This window comes from Sceloporus occidentalis, unplaced genomic scaffold, assembly GCF_023333645.1.
Source record: "Sceloporus occidentalis isolate IW3139 unplaced genomic scaffold, rSceOcc1.0.p SCAF_19, whole genome shotgun sequence".
NCBI classification, from domain to species: domain Eukaryota; kingdom Metazoa; phylum Chordata; class Lepidosauria; order Squamata; family Phrynosomatidae; genus Sceloporus; species Sceloporus occidentalis.
Window position 1 is genome coordinate 3,002,603 of NW_028316999.1, and position 20,121 is coordinate 3,022,723.

A 20,121-nucleotide genomic window follows, 5' to 3' on the forward strand; every position below is an offset into this window, starting at 1 on the left:
CTGCGCCATTACACCTGTTCCAGGGGCTGACCTTTGAGATCGGTCAGGTAGGCCCGGCGGTGCTCCTGCAGGGCTGGATTTATTTTGTTATTTTCTTTTTTTTTTTTTTTTTTTCTCTCCTTACGCTGTTTTAGTTATTTTCTTCGCAACTAGTTAGTGAAGGGTACGGGAGGGTTGGGAAGGGTTCTTTTTTTTTATTTTTTTTATTATATACTTTCTACTTGGCTCTTCGCATTATTGAGATTCATCATTAGTTAGGTGGGGGTTCAGGGTAGGTTCTAGTTAGGTTGGGAGGTTAGGGCAGGGTTTAGGGGGAGGGCATATCCAGGAGCATCGACTTTCACCAATCTTCAAGTGCAAGAGGCTGCATACCGTTGTGACTGCTCCTGCTTTGTCTTACTGACATTTTCCTCATTTATTTAGACCGGGGATAGGTTGGGCTCTAGTTAGGTGGGGTGGCGGGGTAGGGGTTTCTGGGGGTTGTGTTATCCTTCCTTTGATTTGGGGTTGCAGAGCTCACTGTTTCCATAATATATTGATCTGTGTTCATATATGCTCTGCTGTTTTCTATTATCAAGAGATTTGTGACCCGGCTATACGCCTTGTGTCTACCCCTGTGTTACTTTTCTTTCTTTTGTTACCCTCTTCTCTTCTACTCTTGGGGGGGAGTTCCTCCCGGCTTCTTGTCTACACATGGAAAAATATATGGATCCGCCGCCTAAAACATCCACCCGACAAAGTAAGACCAGAGATAAATCCACAGCGACCCTTAGGCCTCCACCTTCCCTTGGGTCAAACGCTGTTGCAGCAGAGGGGCAACCTGTGTCCGACGCTTCCTTAAAAGATCCGCTGACGGCTCAAGACCTTGTTGGAGTTATATCCCCGCTCTTGGACGTCAAGCTTGACAAATTGTCTGATTCTATCAATGGCGTTCTTGCTGAATTGGTCTCTCAGGGCCAGAGGATTACTACTCTAGAATCCAGGGTCTCTGATGTGGAAGATGAGAACGTCTCCATGGCTGCATCCCTCCGTTCGCAAGATCTACTAATCTCATCACTGCAGGAACGTATTGGTGATCTTGAAAATCGTAGCAGACGCAACAACCTGCGCCTAGTTGGCCTGCCTGAGGAGGTTAAGGGCACAGCGTTACACAACCTAGTTATGACCTGGCTTCCCCAGTCCTTGGGCCTGGTGTTTCCTCAGGGTGAATTGGTCATTGAACAAGTGCATCGCATTGGTCAGCTTCCTGCCTCCACTACATCTCGTCGCAGGGCGGTGATTTTTCGTGTCCTAAACTATACCGGCAAGGTCAAGGTTCTGGATGCTTACAGGAAGGTTACATCTCTCTTTTATCACTCATAAACTGTTACTCTTTCAAGATTTTTCGCCAGCCGTATCAGTCAAGCGTCGTAAGTTCTGAGATTTGTTCGGAACTTTACAATAAACGAGTGAAATTTGCTCTCCTCTACCCGGCTAAGCTCAGGATTAACCCATGAGGGGTGTACCTACTTTTTTGACACCCCTACTGCAGCCAAGGAATTTCTTCGTGCTGGGTCCAGGTCTTCTCCCTCCTTCTTCTCGCTCTCGCCCTGTTTCTTTGCCTAACTCCTCTCCGTCTGTCTCCCCTAGGGCTTGAGATCTCAGACAACAGTTGGTGCCTGGCCCTGTATCTTTCGAGCCATCATTTTCGGTCATGCTCTGTCTTATTGGCTCTTGTTTACTGTTATTGTTTTTGGTTATTTTGTTGTGTTTCTAGGCAGAAAATTACATGTGCCGAGTTCTGGTTTATGCAAAAAAACATTTTATGTCTCGTCTGTAGGGTGTTGGGGGGGGCTGGCTGGGACCTCCCTAGACCGACCTGTTCCGGCTTATTCTATGTTTTATCTCTTCCTCCGCAGGGCATCGGGTGAAAACCTGGCTCCGTTGCCATAATAGCTATGATGCCACCCGATACTAGGTGTAATGCGCCATCTTCCTTGCGTATTGTATCGTGGAATGTAGAAGGTTTAAACACCACTGTTAAGTGTAAAAAAGTTCTCACCCATCTCAAACGTTTGCGCCCGGATGTTATCTCCAGGAAACCCATTGGTGTGACCCTGTTAAAAACACGCTAAAGGTGCCGTGGCTGCGCGCTTGTTACTCCGCTATGCACACCAAGAAATCTAGAGGTGCCACTATCTTACTTTTCAAAAAGTTGCCTTTCATTGTCGAATCAGAGATTGCTGACCCGGAAGGGCGATACCTTGTTCTTACAGTCAAATTGTTTAATGAGCCTTTTACTTTTGTCAATTTATACGCTCCAAATTCTGGCCAGTCCGCTTTTTTGGCCAAAGTCTATTCGTTATTGCTGGAGATTTCGTCCCCTAACGTTATTTTGGGGGGTGATTTTAACTTAGTGGCTAATGTTTCTTTGGATGTCTCTGGTCCGTCCTCCCGCCCTCTTGGACTCTCCTCCCTACCCATGCTGGATCACCTCCGTTTGCGGGATGCTTGGAGGTTTCTAAATCCAACGGATAAACAATACACGTTTTACTCTCATCCCCATAACTCGTTTTCCAGGCTGGACTACCTGTTCCTTCCTGAATTATTTCTTCATAGGTTAAGGGATGCCCACATAGGCCAAATAGTGATTTCTGACCATACTCCCATTTGGATAGAGGTCTCTTTAAATTCCCCATATCGGATGTCCCGTAATTGGAGGTTTCCTAGCTACCTATATACTTCGGAAGCGTTTAAGCAATTCCTGATTGCCAAATGGAATGACTATGCTGATGATAACCATGTCCATCTGGACGACCCTGACTTATTCTGGGGTGCTTCCAAACCAGTTCTACAGGGCCACATCATTGCATATGTGGTGAGACGCAGGAGAGAGGCCGATGCTAAACTTATCCGACTTACGGAGGATCTCTTTAAGGTGTATGTTGCTCATAAAACTCATCCTAGTTCTGCTACCCTTAAAACATATAAGGAGTTTAAATCTCTCTATGATGCCTGGGTTAGTGAGAAGGCACAGCTTTCCTATAATTACACGCGCAACGCCTTTTTTCGCTGGGGCAATAGGTCCGGTAAGCATTTGGGCAACCTTATCCGCCACTCTAAATCCAAATATCATAGTGTAACTCAGCTTCGTGACGGTTCTCAGGCGGTTGTGACTGAACCCGATAAAATCACACAGCTCTTTGCTGACTATTTTGAGGATTTCTACTCCTCAGAATCTAATGATCCTGATATGATGCTTCACCTGTTTCGGCAGGCTGATATTCCTAAATTGACACCTGACGACCGTGAACGTTTGGTTAAACCGTTTACTCCCTCTGAAATTGCTGCTGCCATAAAATCCCTCCCTAACGGTAAATCCCCGGGACCAGATGGTCTGGGAGCCGATTATTATAAATTACTCTCTACTTACTTACCGACACATCTTACTGATGTTTTTAATGGATTTCTACAAGGAAAGATACCCCCAAAGGAATTTACGGCTTCCCGCATTATAGTTATTCCGAAACCCAACAGGGACCCTGCCCTGCTATCCTCTTATCGCCCCATCTCCCTGCTGAACCAGGATCTTAAAATATATGCCAAAATCATGGCTTCTCGACTACAACCTGTTTTAATAAAGCTTACCTCCCCCTCTCAAACGGGTTTTGTTAAGGGTCGCCACTCTACACGAAATATTAGGGGCCTTATTTCGGCAATCTTTACTGCTAAACTTACAAATAGTAAAGCCTCTATCGTAATTAGTTGTGACGCTGATAAGGCTTTTGACAGAATTTCCTGGCCTTATCTTGTTAGTTTCTTTAAATTTCATCATTTTGGTTTACCCTTCATACAGATGTTTCGAGCACTGTATCATTTGCCTATGGTTCAAGTTACAGTGAATAATGTGAATTCCCGCTGGTTCTCTCTAGGCAGGGGTACTCGTCAGGGCTGTCCTCTGTCCCCTCTTCTTTTTAACCTAGCACTCGAGCCCCTCATACGTGATGTTGAGCGTTCCGTCGAGCTTGAGGGAATCCGAATAGGTGATGTTGAGCTCAAAATCGCAGTCTTTGCTGACGATCTTCTATTATATCTTTCCAACCCTAAAGCAGCAATGCCATTCCTTCTTAATCTATGATTGTTTTCATAAAGCCTCAGGATTTCTCATAAATAAGCTCAAAACAGAGGCGCTTCCCATTTTTCCTCAGGCTAAACGTGGCTGGGGAGGGACGTTCTCCTTCAATTGGACCCAACTTCCCTCTTTGAAATATTTGGGTCTCATTATCCCTACGAATTTGGCACACCTTTATAAACTAAACTTTTCTCCTCTGTTCCGTCAAATGGAGTATTCTTTCAAAACCTGGTCCAAATTTAACCTCTCCTTCTTGGGAAGATGCCACTTGTACAAAATGGCCTTTTTCCCCAAACTTTTATATCCGATCCATATGTTGCCTCTTACCTTAAGAAGAAAAGATATCCAACATCATAATGCACTACTGCGTAAATTCCTGTGGTGCAATAAAAAAGCTAGAATTTCACTGGTTAAACTCCAACAGCCTGCTCGCAATGGAGGGGTGAATCTGCCTAATCTATTGGACTATAATCTGGCATCTAACTATCGTTTTGCGGCTGATTGGTTGCGAGGCGGGTCTAAACTCACCAACGTGTCCCTGGAGCAACGCCTGTCTCCTACCATTTCTTTGGCCTCTCTCCTGCATCTATCTAAAGTTGACCTACCCCCAGAGGTTGTCTCCAACCCATTGCTGTATCACACTGTAAAGGCTTGGGGGCGTGTTAGACGGCACCTGGGCCTGGAGGTTCACTACTCTAAATTCCTGCCATTGATCCGTAACCCGCAATTTCAGCATGGGAGGGAGGATGTTGTCTTTCGACGCCTGGCCCGGGTGGGGGGGGGGTCGCACCGTTGGCGATTTTCTGGACCCACGTGGGGGTAAATTGTTGTCCTTTTTGCAGCTCTAATCTAAATTCCCTACTGTTAACGTTCACCCTATTCACTACTTTCAAATTCGTCATTATGTTAATACCCTGCTTCCTTATCTCTCTGGGGCTAATTCTAACAGTCCCTTAGACCAGGTAACGGTATTGTCCCCTGTCATAATGCTCAAGATGTCAACAATCTATAGTCTGATCAGGCCTGTTATCGACTGGGAGTCCCATGGCGCAGGTCTTCCCTCCTGGAGGGCTGATTTTCCAAATCTAACTTCGACCCAGATTCTTCGGGGGTGTATGTTCAATTCTAAAGTCCTGGTTTCTAGGGACTATAGTGAAATGTTCCTCAAGATTGTGCATAGAGCGTATGTCACCCCTAAACTTCGGTTTTTAATGGGCTTAGCGGATCACTCCCGATGCTTAAAATGTCAATTACCTGAGGCCGATCTTCTGCATGGCTTGTGGTCTTGCAGCTCTATTGCCCCATTTTGGGATGCTCTACAAACGTACATCAACCACACTCTGGGCATTCGTTTTGTAATATCTGTTGAATGGGATATTTTTGGCATATTCCCTGACCACATTCCCCCACCTGTAGCGAGGGCTAAATTTATCTTGCTCATACTTTCCGCAGTGGCAAAACGGGCAATATTGTCCCAATGGATTGATCCTCAACCTCCGTTGCTTCCTCTGGTTCTGTCGCGACTGCAATTTTTGTTTCATATGGACTGGCTTGAAGCTGTCCTTCATAAGGAGAGCAAGGTCAAATATCTTTTCAATCGCTGGTCCCCATTTATCGCAACACTAGATAGCGCCACCAGGTTGTCACTGTTTCAAACGTTCAATACCACGGAGTGGTATTGTCTTCAGGTCCTCAAAAGTATTCGCCCTATACCGGGGTTCTGATCTCGTCGCGGGACAGGACGTATCTGTGTTGTGGCCCGGTGTTCTGTGATTGAGGAAGTGTTTTTACCTACACTGTATGTGTTTTTGGAATTGTGCATTACTTGTACCTGTATGCATCTAGTCTGTCACCATGTCTATATGTACCATTGTTTTTATGCTGTATGCTTTGTCTTCTCCGTGTAATAAAGAAGTTTAAAAAAAAATATATATTTGAGTGATTTCATTTATATACATTTTTTTGTTCAAGATGTAGCAAAAAATAGAACAGCTTGACAACTGCTTTTTAACCTAAGAATTTTATATTCAATGTACTTGTTAACATATTAGGAAGACTCAACTCAAGCACACTGCATGTCTTAAACATATTGTATTTTTTGATGTTTACAAACACTTGTCAAATGAAACTTTAAAACAATGGGAGGCAACACAGTGTAGCAACAGCTTTCTAAACAGAATGATACATTCTGCAATGCAAATACATTTCAGAAGCACTTTATATTTTCAATACACGGTAAATACATCTGTATTTCAAAATCACACCAACAGAAGTTACAAAGGGGAATCTAAAATGCCATTTAGTATTCGTTTTTGTATTTCAATATATTCAATGTGGTTATGGTAATGTATTTAATAAAAAGACAGATTTCTTATATTACATTGTTATGTAGATTGAGATAGCCGTTTTAGCCTAGCAGCGTAAATTAAAAAAAATAAATTAGTATTGCAATAAAAAATACCTTTTTACTAGACTAATGAAAAGGTATTACCGTATTTGCTCGATTATAAGACGACCCTGATTATAAGACGACCCCCCAAAATCTGAATATTAACTTAGGAAACAAAGGAAAAGCCTGAATATAAGACGACCCCAAAGGAAAAAAGTTTTACCAGTAAATGTTAATTCATGTAAACTATTTTTTTTAATAAAAGCTATGATTGAGAAAAATATTTTTTTTGTTTTTATTTCTTGTATTTTCCAACCTGTCCCCCAGTTACGCACATCTGCCCCCAGGCTTGCCACTCCAATATGGCACTGTGGCCCATGATATGCCTTTTAACCCTCTATATGCCACTGTGCCCCATGGTATGCCCTTTGACCCCCTATGTGCCACTCTGCGTCCAGAAATGCCTTATACCCCTATATCCCATTCTGGCATTTAGGGGGTTAAAATGCATATTATGGGGCAGAGTGGCATATAGGGAGGTATAAGGCATTTCAGGAGGCAGAGTGGCATTAAGGGAGTTAAAAGGCATTGTACAGAGCACTCTGCCTCCAGAAATGCCTTATACCACTATATGCCACTCTGCCATTTAGGGGGTTAAAAGGCATATTATGGGGCAGAGTGGCATATAGGGAGGTATAAGGCATTTCAGGAGGCAGAGTGCTCTATTAAATGCCCCCTTAACGCCACTCCAGAAATGCCCTATGCCCCCATTTAACACACACACACACCCTATACCCCCATTTAACTAACTAACACACACACACACACACACACACTCTCTCTCCCCCCCTTCCCCCGCTCTCCCCCATCTCTTACCGGTGCTTCCAGCCGGGGCAGCGGGTTGACGTCGCCTTCTGCTGCAGCCAGAAGGAGGTGTGGCTAGCAGCGGGGGTTTGTATGCGTCCGTCGCGTATACTTTCCCCGGCTGTCAGAGATCAGAGTTCCCCACACCGGTGCGGGGAACTCTGATCTCTGACAGTCGGGGAAGGTCTATGCGACGGACGCAGACAACCCCCGCTGCTAGCCACACCTCCTTCCGGCTGCAGCGGACGTTGTCTACGCGGATCGCGTAGACGTCAACCCGCTGCCCCGGCAACACAGCAGGAAGCACCGGTAAGTGTGTGTATGATGGGGGGGGGGAGTCGGGTGAGACAGGAGGATCCAGGTCCCCTGCAGCGGTGCGGGGGATCTGGATCTTAGTCTCCTAATCAGACCTCTATTTGAGGTCTGATTAGAAGACGACCCCGATTAGAAGACGAGGGGTATTTTTCAGAGCATTTGCTCTGAAAAAAACCTCGTCTTATAATCGAGCAAATACGGTATTTTATATAACAATATGAATTACATTAAAAAAGACACCAGCATCTAAAAGGGGATAACACATACATAACAATAAAAACTCTTGAGATAAAGGAAGCTACATACGGTTTAAGTTTATCTATAAGCACATACACGTCTCGTGTTTATATTTCAGTATTTTTAACATGATTATGCATTTAAGCATTAACAAATTAGAATTCCTCCCTTTACCGCAACTCCTGTCCATGGCTTGCTACCTTGGCTATACATTGCATAGATTATTTAAATTCATGTGCATCCATAAAAGGCCAGCAACACTAATAAAAAAGGTAAAAAATAGTACTTAAATGTATTGAAGAACAAATGAAATGTTTAAAGCAAACACTAATAACTAGGAAGGTTTGACACTTTTACCCATCGGCCATTAAACATTGCAGTGCTCCAGAATGTCAACCTTCACAAGAATAAAAAGGGGCATACAATCTAAAGATACATGCAAAAGTAGTCACACCCTACCTATTAAAAATAAGTTACAAAAAAGAAATGCATGCCAACATACCACACATTTAAAATAATGAAAAAACAGTGGGATAAGACACTTTAAATACTGAAATAGGCAAAATGTATTTGCAGCATTAACCAATTATCAAAATTATACTTAAATCTTGTATTTCAGTCACATTCAATTCTCAACCATTTGTTTTAGTTTTTCTGAGGATGAAACTACCATTCTCCTCTAAATCAGTCCAATCTGTATATTTTTTTCTTGCTAATTTTAGTTAAGTAAATATTTACTTCTTATAATAATACTTGAAAAACTTTTGTACAGGGGTACAGAACTTATTACCAATACTCTTGGGCGAGTAGGTTAAGAGACTCATGGGTTAATAAATATACTTTAGCTTTTCTCTGGGCATGGGTTCTGTGGACTAACTCTATCTACACTCTTCGGCACTACAACTCTTACCAACTTTTTGTTATGCTCTCTACATGCTCCAGCCCACTCCGCACCCAGGTGCCAACTTAATCTCTACCTATTCTTCCTTGAAAGATAATGTAGCCATCGACTCAAGCAGAAAATGTGACAACTTTGCTCTGAGCCATGCCTATTGTTAACCAAGCCTTAAGAACAGACATTATATGTTTAAATACCTGGTGAGGATTCTGTTGGAGATTGTAGAATTTCCACATCTTCTGGCGGTGTGCTCTGTGCGGTCTTTATTTCAGACTGCCGTGTAGGCTGTTGCGAACTGGAAGAACATGAAACGTCTGCAGGATATAGCCTTGCTAAAACTTTTGATACAAGTACTAGCAGAAGGGAAAAAAAAGACAGACAAAAAATTATTACGAAAAAGCAAAGTAATGTAATCTTTTATTACACTATAAACTCAATTTGTTTCCTTCCCAGATGAAGGCATTGGCTGTATATGCCGAGGTACAGCAAAAAAAAGGGAAATATGGGGCTCTCCTGCTACTCCTACTGCTCCATCCTATCATTAAGACACATACGCTACAATATGCAGTGCATGCTCATTTATTTCGGATGCTTTAAATAAAACAATTTAGATTTTCTTGCAGTCTGTCATTATTTCTGCTGTTGTTCCCCAGAACCGGATGGTATACAGTTACTCTAACTATGGGATTTCTGGAGGAGATCTTTATAAATGATTAACGGTATGTCTTGTTTTTAAAAAGTTACGTGCAGCTGGGGTAAGGAGTTATTCATGGACTTGCCTCTCTAATGGACAAGAATTTGCCAGGTGGCTGTGATGTCACTACAGTAGACTCGACGATGCTATAAGGTCCTTATAAGCAAGATCGACAAGTACACACTTTCTTTGTAAGCTGCTTCCTATTTTAGGTTTTGTATCTTTTTTTAGTTTATGCAAAAACACAAGAATGTAAATTATTACAGTCCTTTGGCGTTTACTGCTGCGCCTTAGGCATGTGTGAATGAACTAGGTAACAGGGAATTATGGTAAATTGCTTACACTGTGTTGTTCCAGAAAATACCTTTCTGTGAATGGAATGCTGTCTTAGTAAATGGCTGTTCACACATTTATTTCTTCACAATCAGCTATCACAAATATCTCCTTACAAAAGAGTACCGTGGGTCTTGTGAATTAACAAATAGCTTCTCTCTGAAGCGTCAATGAATTTCCATTAGAGAGCTGTGGTGAAGTAGAATAGACGTCAACACATTTCAGCAAGTTTATTATTCTTGTTGTGGGCGTTAAGTCCTTATTTACACAGCATGTTCTATGACCATGTTAGCGGGAAAGTTGTGGTTTTGGATAAGTGTCCCATCTAGTTTGCCGTTTTACTTATTTTTTTCTTTAAGAAAAACTGGGGTCCATGCATCTGGGGTTTAAAATGCAAAACTACACGTTTGCCTAATGTTAATAACTGCAGAATGTTTTATGAAGTCTCAATATAACTTGCCTCTCAATGTTTTATATTAAATACCAACAGTTGTGATATTTTGAGGGTATTTTTCCTGCTCAACACCACACAAAGCTGACTGTTTATGGAAGGGGTTGACACATTTGGTTTGGATGTAGGAGCCAGGCAAAAATGTTATGAGGAAGCTTTTTTCCCCCAGGGTTTGTTGAGCCTTGCCATACACTAACATACATTTACACACTCTAACACCCAGACAGTAACAGACGCGCACTAAGATCTTACACTCATGCCCATTAACACACTACAGTAATGTATACACGCTAACATTCTACGCTCATGTACACACATGCTAACACCACACACTATTACATACAGTTCACTCTAAGACTAAATGCTGACAAACTCATGCTACTGCCATCCTGTAACATAAAAAACACCGTACACCCTAGCACCACGTTCTTAGACACACACACTGGCTGACACTATACATATAAAATACACACTTTAACACTATGGACACATAAGGCATTTCTGTAGGCAGAGTGCTCTATGAAATGCCGTTTAACCCACTTAATGCCACTCTGCCTCCAGAAATGCCTTTTAACCCTCTATACGCCACTCTGCCTCCTGAAATGCCTAATACCTCCCTATATGCCACTCTGCCCCATAATATGCCTTTTAACCCCCTAAATGCCAGAGTGGCATATAGGGGTATAAGGCATATCTGGAGGCAGAGTGGCACATAGGGGGTCAAAAGGCATATAATGGGGCACAGTGGCATATAGAGGGTTAAAAGGCATATCAGGGGGCCCAGTGGCATTTAGAGGGTTAAAAGGCATATCATGGGGGCCAGTGGCATTTAGAGGGTTAAAAGGCATATCATGGGGCCCCGTGGCATATAGGGGTTTAAGGCATTTATGGGGCAGAGTGACAAGCCTGGGGGCAGATGTGCATAACTGGGGGCAGGTTGGAAAATAAAAGGAATTAAAAACAAAATATTTTTCTCAATCATAGCTTTTATTAAAAAAAAATAGTTTACATGAATTAACATTTACTATAGGAAACTTTTTTCCTATAGGAAACTTTTTTCCTATAGGGTCGTCTTATATTCAGGCTTTTTCTTTTTTTTCCCCTAAATTAATATTCAGATTTTGGGGGGGTCGTCTTATAATCGAGCAAATACGGTAATACCTGCAATGCTGTTTCCATGTATTTATTTGATCTATACCTGCAATGCTACGTTTTATATATTGTTATTGTATACCTGCAAATACAGGATTTGTATGTCTGATTCTGTTGATTTGATATATACCTTCAGTGCTGAGATCACAAGTGAATTTCAATTGATCTACGCATGCAAAGCTGGGTTTGTGTGTTAATGTGTTGATCTATACCTGCTATCGGCAGCAGGGTCTAATATTTATATATATATCGGCAGCAGGAACTAATATTAACAAAACTGCCAGTTCAGCTGTAATTTTGAAATCATGTTTCAATCATAGTCTTTACTTCAAAGAGATAAGTACTCATTATGTAGATAAAAATGCATGTCTAATGCGTATATGTGATGGGCCATCACATAAATCAATAATAAAAGGAGGGGCTTGCTGGGGGCATTAATACAAATAGTGGTGGCTGGAGGCGATTATACAAGGGTGTGGGGGCACCACATTAATCTATACTAAAAGGGTGCTGGCTGGGACATCAATACACAAGGGTCAGAAACACTAAGGGGGTATAAACAACAATGCAGTGTGAAAAATCCATCCTGATGTAGATGTCAGTGACGTAGATTGTGTCCTGCTGTTTTGTGTGTTTTTGGTTATCAGTGTACCAGAGCCTGTCCTGGGGTGTGTGTGCGTATAGGTCTTGGTGCGGCACAGCCTGTCCTGGTGTGTGTGTTTTTGTGTCCGTATGGCATAGCCTGTCCTGTGTGTGTGTTTGGGTGTCGGTGTGGCAGAGCCTGTCCTGGTGTGTGTTTGGGTATTGGTTTGGCAGAGCCTGTCCTGGTGTGTGTGTCTGGGTGTCGGTGTGACAGAGCCCGTGTTGGTGTGTGTTTGGTTATCTGTTTCCTGGCAGTTGGAATTATTTAATTTATACAAAAAACAAAATACTGTCTGCGCTTCTCACCCTAATAAAGTTGGCAACAAATATATAAACATAATATAAATGAGAGGTTTTGGTTATATGAATTGGCCAAAGCATAATTAAGCTCACCCGCCACGTCAAGGCACACTCTCAATAGGGTGAGATCCTACTCTCACCTCCTACATAGTGGGCACACAAAGCAGTTTATACTGCTACCAAAACCAGATTAATGTGTTGGGGGAGGTGCAATTAAACCTCCTCCCATTTAACCCCTGGACAGCAAGCTGCAACCAGACTGATGAGGAGCCAACAACCTCAAATATGTGCAAACAGGGAAAAGAAAAAATGTCGGTGCGCTAAGCTAGTCTCAGGCTCAAATAATACAAATGTATAATATAAGGCCTACCAAACAGTGTGAGCATGCTGCAAATACAGTGTGTTGGCTGTACAATGTATACAAAAAACAAAATACTGTCTGCGCTTCTCACCCTAATAAAGTTGGCAACAAATATATAAACATAATATAAATGAGAGGTTTTGGTTATATGAATTGGCCAAAGCATAATTAAGCTCACCCGCCACGTCAAGGCACACTCTCAATAGGGTGAGATCCTACTCTCACCTCCTACATAGTGGGCACACAAAGCAGTTTATACTGCTACCAAAACCAGATTAATGTGTTGGGGGAGGTGCAATTAAACCTCCTCCCATTTAACCCCTGGACAGCAAGCTGCAACCAGACTGATGAGGAGCCAACAACCTCAAATATGTGCAAACAGGGAAAAGAAAAAATGTCGGTGCGCTAAGCTATATTTGTAGCATGCTCACACTGTTTGGTAGGCCTTATATTATACATTTGTATTATTTGAGCCTGAGACTAGCTTAGCGCACCGACATTTTTTCTTTTCATTATTTAATTTATACTTATCCAGAGATAAATTGCCCTCCTTAAGTTGTAGTGACTTCAGGGGACAAAACTTTCAAGGCCCTGAAATCATTTAGTGGAAAAGTTGAGGTATTGTGTTATTTATGCTATAATATTTATTTCAAGGATTAGTCGTACTAAATTGTGGCTTCAGGCTTCCCATGTTGAATGACCGAGTATTATGTTAGTCCAATAACAAAAGTATCATTCCATAGCACATTACTTTTGGCAATATATATATATATTTTCTCAGTGGTATGATTTAATGGTGGAAATTATGAATGCCCCCCCAGTTTGACTGTGGTATCTTGTGTGCCCCCCTATATATTGTTTCTAGAGTCGCCACTGCTGACTCCAGCACTATATAGAAACACTCTGACACTACATTATACACACACTTACATGTGATTGTAAGGGATATAAACCAGACACTGGAATAGACTCACACACCCGAACGCATAAATAAAGACACTTGAAACTTTCAATTGGATAAACAGGCCGTGGTCTTTTATTTAGCTTACCATTAAATTAACAACTTACACACTTAACCTTGCAACATTGTAACCGTAAAAAGCAACTCCTGGCCCAAGCCCCAGAGTGCAATCCACTTTAACCCTTAGCCTGCCATCCGCCCTAAAGCCAGGACAGCAAAATGCACCACCGGTTCACCCCTTCTTTAATTTTTTTTTTTTTTTTTAAATATAAAAAGGGCAACCTTAACTCAATAAAAGCCACGACATAAATAGTAACAGATAAAGATTAACAATTGGGTGGGAGGGTGGGCGCCTCAACAGCAGCTCTTCCATCTTCCAACCTTTGGCTCTCCCGCTATGCCGCTGCTCACCAGACTCTATGAAAGGTCAGTGCAGACAGCTAGCGGTTCGCCGCAGGTAAGTGAGGTGTACCTCAGGGACGCTCTATTTATAGCGTAAATTCCCGCCCTTAGCGCAGCGCGAGACAGCCGCGAGCGCAAGGCGCGCAAAAGGGGGGGCGTAACTAAGCGGCTCGCGGTGCCCTCGAGCGCACTAATCATAAAAAAGGCGGCAATACCAAGCGGCGCGAGCGCAACTAGAAACTTCTACACACATTTTTTTTTTTTTTTTTATTAACCTGCCTGACCTGAATGCTGACCTTTACCTGACCCCAATCCCCACAACCACATGCCGCCCTGTCGTCTAAATAGAGCCAGGGCTTTCCATGTGATTGTAAGGGATATAAACCAGACACTGGAATAGACTCACACACCCGAACGCATAAATAAAGACACTTGAAACTTTCAATTGGATAAACAGGCCGTGGTCTTTTATTTAGCTTACCATTAAATTAACAACTTACACACTTAACCTTGCAACATTGTAACCGTAAAAAGCAACTCCTGGCCCAAGCCCCAGAGTGCAATCCACTTTAACCCTTAGCCTGCCATCCGCCCTAAAGCCAGGACAGCAAAATGCACCACCCGCCACGAATGGAGACTCAAACATTCGTGGCCCAACCCATAAAAACCACGGCCTGTTCCACCATGACCTGCAGATCCAAATTAAATATATCATTACCGATATCGGACAGATGAATCCCATCAGTCCTATAAAAACCAGGACATGCACTTTCCAAATCAATGTGTCTGAAACTGAAACCCCCTTCCAATTGCATAAACTTATACATGGCTCTGTTCAGTTTCCGTCTGACTCTCTCCAGAGCCTTGAATTCTGGTCTGTTAGACCACAACAGTCTCGGTATAACCTCAGACCAAACCAAGCATGTATTATAAAAACTATTTTTAACATTAACAATCAGTTCCTTGAAACATAATAACAGTTCAATAGACTTAACCTTGCCTAAATCATTCCCACCACAGTGAAAAATAATAATGTCTGGGTATGGCAAGATATGGACATATTCTAATAAAATACTCTCAAGTTGAACAATACCTAACCCCCGTATACCTATCCAAAAAATGTTAATAAACTTTTCATCAAAACCGAGATTGACTCCTCCTTTCCGTACTTCAGCTCTCCTTTGAGCCCAAAAAATAAAAGAATGTCCCACAATCCATACTACCTTCGGCAAGATACCTGTAAGAAAACGCATTAATACATTCATAAAAGATCAGGCCTAACATATATCTTATAACGATCTGACTCCCATCTCCCAATCCTTTTGATGATAGATGAATCCAAACCTAACCTAGCAGCCTCTGTGGCTGCTCCAATTCTAAAGGAATGCGTGGAATACTTCTCTTTACCTAGCCCCAAAGCTAACAAGCATTTTTTTAAAACACTATCAAATTGAAATTTTGTGAGAGGTCGACCGGAACCATGTATCAGCCAATTACCCGGCAAGATTGGACGCTGAGCCATAAAAGCCTCAGATATTTTGACAGGGCAAATAGTACTCCCCTCAATCCTCTGAATAGTTATCCAACATCCTTTACCTTTTTTGTCTGTTTTGGATGTTCTAAGAAGAATTTTTAAATTTTCACCACATAAAACATCCTCCCTCTGTAAACCAGAGCCGCCTTTTTTGTTGCCGGCAACCAGTTCACTGATCCGAAATGCACCAAAGAAAGCAATAATAAAAGCCGTAGTGAAAAGGCAGGCTTCAAATTCATTCCAGCATATCCTAGGAACTATTTCCACTATCTTATGCAATAACTCATAAGAAATAGGCCTCCTTGAATCCTTGATCACAGTCCCATGACTATAACCTTTTAAAATCTGCCTCAACAGAAAATCTTTGAAAGCGTGCTGCTTAGCTGATAGCTTAAAGAAAAAGGCAATACCCATCAGACACCTGTCTATAAATGAACGAGAAAAACCTTTCTTGATTAACTCCATTACAAAACTTAACGCAATTTCAATTCTATTATCTAAAACCTCTGTGCCTTTACTGTCGACAAAAGCTGTCCAAAGCTCCCAAGACCTCCTATAGTTAGACCAGGTGCTCTTTGATAAAGATTTTTCAAGCAAAGCACTCATCTCGGCGATGTCAAATCCCAAATGTGTTGCGAAATTTCCAGCCCTTCTTGCTCCGCCTGGGGTGCCAGTTCCCTGAAAAGCTTAAAGTCAAAACGCGAGAGAGCATCAGCTATATTATTCTTTTTGCCCGCAATATGCTTGGCCTTGAGCCAAATGTTGTTAATAAGACACAAATACACTAAGCGCCTTAATAAATTGATCACAGGTAGAGACTTAGCTTTCAAAGTATTGACCACCCATACTACTCCCATGTTATCACAACGCAACACAATCCTCTTGTTACGCCATAATCCCCCCCAGTATTCTAACGCTACAACAACCGGAAATAATTCTAATAAAACCAAATTCTTTGTCCAACCAACCTCATGCCATAACTGCGGCCAACTCGAAACTGCCCATCTGCCTTGCCAAAAGATACCAAATCCCGAAGCCCCTGCTGCGTCAGTAAAAAATTCTAAATCATCACTATCAATAAACTCATTTTGCCATATAGCAGCACCATTGAATTTTTTGAGAAACAGTTTCCACACCAATAAATCCTCCCTGACCTGTTTGGAAACCCTAACCCTATGACAACCAACCTTTTTGCCAGCAATAGCTTTCGCCATCTGCCTAGAAAAAACCCTGCCCATAGGAATTATTCTAGTGGCGAAATTTAACAAACCTAGTAAAGACTGAAAACATTTAACCGTTACTTTCTTAGAACACAAAACTGTATTAATCATAAAACGTAACTTAATAACTTTATCCCTAGGTAACCTAAACAACATATTAACTGTATCTATTTCTATACCTAAAAACAACAATGAGGTGGTAGGAAAAACTGTTTTCTCATGAGCTAACGGGATGCCAAAATACTCTGCCAAAACAAAAAATGAATTCAATAATGACAAACAATCTGTACTACCTGGCTTACCTATAAACAAGAAATCATCTAAATAATGTATAACTGAATTTAAACCTGCAACTTCCTTGACAGCCCATTCAACAAAACCTGCAAACGCTTCAAAGTAAAAACACGAAATGGAACACCCCATCGGTAAGCATTTATCGAAATAAAATTCACCCTTTAACTGAAAACCCAAGGAAGGAAAACAATCGGGGTTAATAGGAAGTAATCTGAAAGCGGCCTCAATGTCTACTTTGGCAAGTAGCGCATTTCTTCCAAACAACCGTACCCATTTCAAGGCATCCTCAAAGCTGGCATAACGCACAGGAAACTCTGAAATATCAATCTCATCATTCAGAGAACCACCTTTAGGAAATGACAGGTGATGAATAAGTCTAAATGAACCTTTCTCCTTCTTGGGGACGAGGCCTAATGGTGACAGCCTAAGATTTTTAAAAGGAGGAAAGGAAAAGGGGCCCTCTACTCTCCCCAACGAGATTTCTTTCTGAATCTTTTGACAGGCTAATTCCACATTAAGCTCTACCGATTTCAAATTATCCACCCAACATAACATATCATTAGTACAAACAGGAATATAAAACCCATACTTAAAACCATTGCATAATAACTCAGCCATCTGACGGTTTGGGTAATGGCTTAAAAAGGGGAGCAGATTTAACCAGTTCACTGGCGTCACTGCTCTTTTGAAGCTGCTCCCTCCCTTGTCCTTTACGAAAACACTTGCTAGCTGGATGACTCCCAGAGCAAATAGTACATTCGTGTTTGAACCTGCAAGAGTTTGGCCACTTGCAAACCGAATCGTTGAATGACCAACAAACTCCTTTTTGACGTGAATGAATAGCATTAGCACCTTGAGACCTAAAATTGGACATGTTCCTCTGAGGTAGCATAACACTTACCCAAGTGCCTACGTCCTTCATACCCCACTGTAAATTTTGGTGTACTGCCAACTTTTGCCTAAAAATTTCGTCATAATTGAACCAGGAAATTCCACCAAAATTCTTATATGCTTCAAGCACCGCTTCCAGATGCTGAAACAATCCGGGACTCTTATTACTATGCTTTTCACAGTAAACGCTAGCATAGATGCAAAAAGCCTGAAGCCAATTATTGAAAGATCTAGGAATCGGTCTTCTCCTATCCTCATCCTTGTCATGCTTCAATAAAAAATCTTTAGATGCAGGCAAAAGCGACAAAATATCAATGTAATCACCGCTCCAAATTTTTTCTTTAACGGACATATTCAGATGAAAACCTAACGGTGACATCTCACAGGCTAACGACTCTTTCATGCAAGACTCACTCACAATACTCTGCTTAACATTACTAGCTCCCCAAGCCTGGGCTGGACCGGGAGACTGCAGCTCTTTAAGCATACCCACTAAAGAACCCACCAAATCACCCAGCTGATCAATATTAAATTTTTTGCACTCACCAGCACCAGCCCTGCCTTGCAGCTGTGGTACCTCAGAAATGTCCTGCCTTTCGGTCTCTGCTGCCAGCACCTGCTGCCTAAAAAACTGCTTGCCGCTTGATCCCTCCTCTGCCGGTTGCTGAACATGCCTCTTCTTAGCCTCCTTCTTCCTCGGTGATCGTGACAGGGACCTCTTCTGTCTGGATGCAAGTCGGCTGCTTCTTCTGCTCTTCCCATCATTAAAAACCGCTTCCTCGTTGAATTCACGCGAGTTTACAATGAAATCTCGCGAAGTCTTCATGAAATCCCGCGAAGTTCCTTCACCCGGGTCACAAGACTCGTCCCGCGATACTTCAATTGCTGAGACTTCTTCACCCGGCTCCACCTCGGTCAACACCTCCAGTTCGCCTCCTAGCCAACCGCGATGAACATCCTCAGCTGCCACCGGAGATTCAAGACAGCGACGCAGCCAATCTTCACCGCCTCTTCCGGCAGCCTTTTCACGCAGCCTCAACAGCAGCTCTTCCATCTTCCAACCTTTGGCTCTCCCGCTATGCCGCTGCTCACCAGACTCTATGAAAGGTCAGTGCAGACAGCTAGCGGTTCGCCGCAGGTAAGTGAGGTGTACCTCAGGGACGCTCTATTTATAGCGTAAATTCCCGCCCTTAGCGCAGCGCGAGACAGCCGCGAGCGCAAGGCGCGCAAAAGGGGGGGCGTAACTAAGCGGCTCGCGGTGCCCTCGAGCGCACTAATCATAAAAAAGGCGGCAATACCAAGCGGCGCGAGCGCAACTAGAAACTTCTACACACATTTTTTTTTTTTTTTTTATTAACCTGCCTGACCTGAATGCTGACCTTTACCTGACCCCAATCCCCACAACCACATGCCGCCCTGTCGTCTAAATAGAGCCAGGGCTTTCCAGACTGACTCCAGCACTATATAGAAACACTCTGACACTACATTATATACACACTTACAGACAGACTCCAGCACTATACACTTACACAGATTAACACTGACTACAGCACTATACATAAACACACAAACACAGTGACTTTGACGCTACAGTATACATACACACTGACAATATGGTATGCATACACTCCTCCCCTTCTCACCTCCTGAAGACCAGCCATGCCATGCCACTGCCTATCGTGAATCTGGCTCCCTATGCTTGTGGGTGCGCAGTGAAGCAAGTGACGTGAGGCACCCGGCAAGGTCACGTAACATGCATTATGTGACCCTGTTGTGTGCCTCATAACAACTCAGGGTTTGTCAAGCCTTGGTTTATGGCACTACTAGGCTCGTCCAATGAAACCCTTTGCTCCATAGACATTCATTAATCAGGGCATCAGTGTATGAAAGTGTCCATCCTGTAAACTGCTAGAACATGTACAAATGAATATGTAGCTGTCTGAAAAGGTTATACTTTGTATCACCTAGCACTGTTTTTATAACATATTATCAAACAACAACAATGATAATTAGATTTTTAAAACTCCCTTTTAATGAAATACTAGGAAAAACAAAACTGTTCAGGTATTCCA